The sequence below is a fragment of the Anguilla anguilla genome, chromosome 3 (assembly GCF_013347855.1).
Source record: "Anguilla anguilla isolate fAngAng1 chromosome 3, fAngAng1.pri, whole genome shotgun sequence".
Taxonomy (NCBI): domain Eukaryota; kingdom Metazoa; phylum Chordata; class Actinopteri; order Anguilliformes; family Anguillidae; genus Anguilla; species Anguilla anguilla.
The window spans coordinates 42,744,561-42,749,660 of record NC_049203.1 but is presented as its reverse complement, the minus strand read 5'-3'; the positions used below and the strand labels follow the sequence as shown (position 1 = coordinate 42,749,660).

At 39.4% G+C, this 5,100-nt stretch overlaps 1 long non-coding RNA gene across 1 annotated transcript; it reads right to left on the bottom strand.

Moving 5' to 3' along the window:
- Positions 1–205: 205 nt before the first annotated feature.
- Positions 206–4,222, bottom strand: LOC118223255. The gene is made up of 3 exons (XR_004764416.1): positions 4,136–4,222; positions 3,270–3,399; positions 206–1,960 (listed from the first exon to the last, which is right to left on the bottom strand). It is a non-coding gene; the product is annotated as an uncharacterized LOC118223255 (long non-coding RNA).
- Between the last annotated feature and the right edge of the window lie 878 nt (positions 4,223–5,100).

Below are 5,100 nucleotides of genomic sequence, written 5' to 3'. Positions count from 1 at the left end.
ACCGGTCAAAATGTTTATATTTCCTTAAAAAAATAAAAATAAAAATAAATAAAACAGTCGTAGTGACAGACAACCAAAATGAGTGAAAATGAGACATTACAAAATATAAGAAAATAAATACAGTAGGACAAAATGGCAGATACATATAACGCACGCATTAATTGATTTTACAGTAGTTTATATGGAAATAATTACAGATTGGCGGACAGAATACAACTGGAGGAACAGCAGTTCAGATATAAAAAAAATATTAATCCCCTGAAGTGAACTGTCATTGAACAAGGCAGTCATAATAAACATTTTATAAAGCCGGAGACAAGACAAAGCCATTTGTCATTGGGATCAAGAAGTTTATGGAGAGAATTTGAGACACTTTATATGAAGGTCATGCTATTTCAGAAGTATCTCCTAAATTTGTGTTTATTTTAACAAGGCAGAACAAGTATTGCAAAAATGGAATTGATCAATGTCTGCCAGATATTCAAGTTAATTAAAGGTAAGTCTGCAGCGAGGCTAGGGGATGACATCAGAGTTTATTGATGCTGCCCAAACTTTAAGGTTCTTCAGAACCATGGAGAGCAGCAGCATTCACATATTAGGCTTATTCATAAAAAGCCCAGTAATTCTTTGATGCTATCCTCAGGTTTTTGAACAACACCACCTGTCTCTCTATACCTTATAGAACACTATCTCCCCAACCCTCAGATTTTAGTCTGTCCACCCAGATTTTGTAAATGATTTCAGCTTTATATAGAAAGTTCAGGTAATTTTTAAACAACTACTGTATATGGCAGTGTCTTTAAATTCTCTTTTTCGTATCATGTACTGTCACTGCTCTGTATGCTAGCTTCATCATACACAGTGCAACACTATATTTTTAGGACAAAAATATCTGAACATGGCAAAACAATCTAATAATGTATGTTCTAAAGCAATTATTGATTTTTATTGACCATCTCAAATCTATTTATAGAGGTTGAGTAACCTATGGTTTCAGACAGACCCTGCTGCACAGTAAATATTCAGTGCGCTCCATAATGTTTTGAGTACAGAGCCAAATCGAGATAATGTCTTTGTCACAAACATCATGAAGCTCACTGTGTTTACAACAATCATTGAACAACAATCATTGAAATGTTGAAGTGTTGCATTTTAACAATCTGTTACGATTGCTTAGTGGATGGGACATGAGTGAACAACTTAAGACCTGTATGTTGAATGATGTAGAATTATGTAGAGTGATACTATGCATGTTCACGTCCACATCCACACACATAGTGATATTAACACAGACATCACATGCACACACAAATAAGGCGTATCATTATTGACTAATCGCATATTGTGAGACTTCTAGTTCCAGGCCTGTTCACATTGAACACATCAGAAAACAACATCAACCCAATAATACTATTGTATTCTTTTCTCTTGGTGTGATTATCATTGTGACCATTTTTTTAAATCATTAATGATTCTTTCATCATCATCATCATTCTTTCTTCTCACTCTCAGGTCACAGTGGGCGGATACTTCCTGAGGGAATGCATTATTTAAGCCCGGGAGGTCAGCTGGGCCTCTGAGGTCAGGACACCATAAATCAATCGATCAACCTGACTCCAGCTTTGCGTCTCCCGTGCGAGATGTGGGGCCGGAGGATAAGGGTGTGACACCAGCTTTAGAAAGCCTTGAAAGGCCGCCTCACGCTTTTTTGATTTATGTAAGCAGGTCCTTGGGGTTGGATTCGCTGAACGTCTCTGTGAGCGGCGGAAACGTTTTAGACATCAAGGCAGCGTGTCGTTTAGCAGACTACGAGAACCAAGAGTCTTCTCTGCTCAGAGGATGTGATTTTACAGCTGGTGCAGGATGATGCAAGTGCTGTTATTTCAAAAGCATTGCAGCCGTAGAGTACATCATTGTGCATTTCAGAGATGCTCTATCCACAGTGGTTGTCTGAGCTACACTGGAGGGAGCCACAGTCACATTAGAATACAATGTTAGAGAGGTATTTTTCTCCTTGTGGCAGGTTTTGTATTAAAGAGGCTTTACAAAAATAAATAAATTTTAAAAAAGCAGATGACAACACGTATAGTGCTATATTCATATATCACGATCCAAACGAAAATAAAAGTTGTTAGAATGTGCTCTATGGGAGGCATTGCAGTATTAATTTGTACAAAAAATATCTGTTATGAATCAGAGATAGGCTCAAACTCAGGTGGGGCACTGTTGCAGCACCCTTGAGCACGGTGCTTAATCTGCATTGTTTCTGTAAATACCCAGCAGTATACACAGATGGTGGGAAAAGAAAGGAGTGTTAGCTTGTGTCAGTGTAACTAATAGGCAAAAAAAAAATTTGTTGTCTTTTATTACTAGATCAGATGCTGGCATGATGATGTACGGAGCCTACCCACTGTCTCCAACTCAATTCAACTGCACACTTACCTTGAGTTAGTGCAACAAATGTCAAACATGCCCTGGTCACATAAACCAAAAAGAACAATGCCTTTTTCCAATGATTCTTGGGATATCATGCTGGCCTGGAAAGGATCCTACTTGTACTCACTATCAGTTCTTTTAGAATGGCCACGCACAGGCTTCTTCACAGCATGGCCTCCTGTTGTGTTATTTGATCTGCATGGGAGCAACCCATGCAATGTTTCAGAGTCGCTGGTGTGTACGGTATTCAGGATAATCTAAGTGTATAAGGTCTACTCCACTCCCATTTACCTTCTGTGTCTTTCAACAAATATAATGTAAACCCCAGTTTTAATTGGCTAAATAAATGTTCTCTCACTCTTCACCTTTGCTAATGTGTGGTGAGCTTTCTGGCGCAAAATGGCTGCCGTGCAACACCCAGGTGGGTGCTACACATTGGTGGTGGGTGAGGTGAGTTCCCCTTCACTGTAAAGCACTTTGAGCATTCGGAAAAAGTGCTATATAAATGTAAGGATATTCTATTATTATATTCTGTTCTATAAACGTTTAGTGTACTTTTGTTTTCAGTGTATGTACTTCTAAAGATCATACACTAAAATGTATGCTTGTGGACAACAACAAAAAACAAATTCAGGTAAGAGCAGATTTTACCCAGACACGATTGCTTTTCATCCATTTTGAATAATATAAATTTGGAGCGGAATCAACCCTAAACATTTTACTGTGTGTGTTCATGTGTGCAGGGGCGAGTGTGCACACAGGTGCGTGCATTGACAATCTGTGAATTGTATCCCTGCACAGGGACAAGAAAGATGTCACCAAACCAAGCATACCTGTTTTTATGTGTGGTCCCTGCCAGTGCAGCTTCTGGTCCCATCCAATAGGAGGGCATTCTGCCTCACAGCAGGGGGTGGCTGGGAGGAGCTGAGCTGTGTTTCGGTTGTCATGGTTACACACAGCCACCTGTGGACAGCACAAGGAAAGGTCAGGGGAGGCTTCATGTGTTCAGCCATGTGCACAGCTCCCTGGTTATGGGAAATGAGTTATGGGAAATGTATTTTAACCATCGTAAGAGAGCAAGGTGATACATCGTGAAGCAAAACATCATCTTTACATGTTTTATATTTTATACTTTGCATGCTTTTATATGCTTTAGTGACACCGCTGTGGTTACACAGCACCATTGAATTGAACTTAAATGAATTTAATAAGGTACCACACTGATGCACGCATAGGAAAATTATATTTTGCATGCATGGCGCCAGTACAGGAATGCTTTCCAAATGTTAGCATAGTGATATTATATACAAGCCATTTTCTATGCATGGCAGCCAAAGCATTCTTCAGATAAAACAAAAGATTAAACTAAAGAAATAATTTGACAGTTATACACAAAGGTAAATATATATTGTGACCCAATGCAGTGTCAGTCACCCAGAAGGGAGTGAGCGATGCAACAGATCAGTTTCAGAGTAGGTGAGGGTCCGGCACAGAAATGCAGAGACTTTTATTTTGAAAATATCGGTAAGTGGAGACTAAGAAAAGGAAAGCAAAGAAAACAAAAGCCTAGCTCCAAGTTGAGCCTTTTTACTTCACATTGGACGGTCTTGACATTTCGGTCTAACAACGGGCAGGTAAGCTGCTTGACGGTCACAACAAAGTTTTCACAAACAGCCAAAAGTAATGAAGTTAAACTTACCAATCTGTTCTCCTCCGTTCGACAGCATTGGCAGGAAACGAGTAGAAGGGTCAGGTGGAGGTGCTTCTCCCAGTCCAACAGCACACATAGTTTGCCCTCCCACACTAACTCTACCGCACCCTCTCTTATACCCGTCCCTGCTGATTAGCAACGCTGCTCAGGTGTTCACAACGAGGGGCGGGGCTGTCCACGAGGGTGCCTGGAGCAAAGTTTTCGGATAGTATCTACCTTCCAAGATCACGACCCTTGCTCTGTCGCAATATTTTTATGAAACAGAACATGGGTAATAACAATCAAAGTAATGAAAGCACAAAGTATATTTACTTTAACCTAAAAAGAGTAACGCCATAACTATGCAGTAGGAGTCAAACCAAGAGACCAAGAGATCAAGACCCACTTGCAGTGAGCAGATACAGTTTCTGTGAAACGGCTCTTATTAAAATGTCAACTGACATATTGTCAAATATGCTCAGATATGGAAATGCATTTTTGTGCATTGCAATTAGCATAGTGGGTGCAAGTGCAGGGTTTAATTACACTGTTTCATTTGACTGGCATGTGAATGTCTACGGGGACTTTCCACGTCTCATCTCGCAACCTACCACCAACCATCCCATAATGCACCAGCGGGCCCTGATTGACATTTCAGAAATAACTGATGTACAGGATCCTTTCCACATTTCCCTTACGTATCAGTCAATAATAGTTTAGTAATAATGGAAAAATCAAAACATGAAATTTTGGTCACTTTTTGAGTACACTTTTGCCATATTATCTTCTGGTGCATTTGTGATTAAACCTTTTTCCAGGGAAACAGTAATTGTGTCAGTACAAATCAGAAAATATTTTTAGCTGCTCATGTTCATGTTGTTTTCTTTTTTTAAATAAGCTTTTTAACAAGCTGTTTTTTAAGGTAGCCTCTTCTTATATAATACGATTTATTTGTGCAGTTTTACAAGATTATT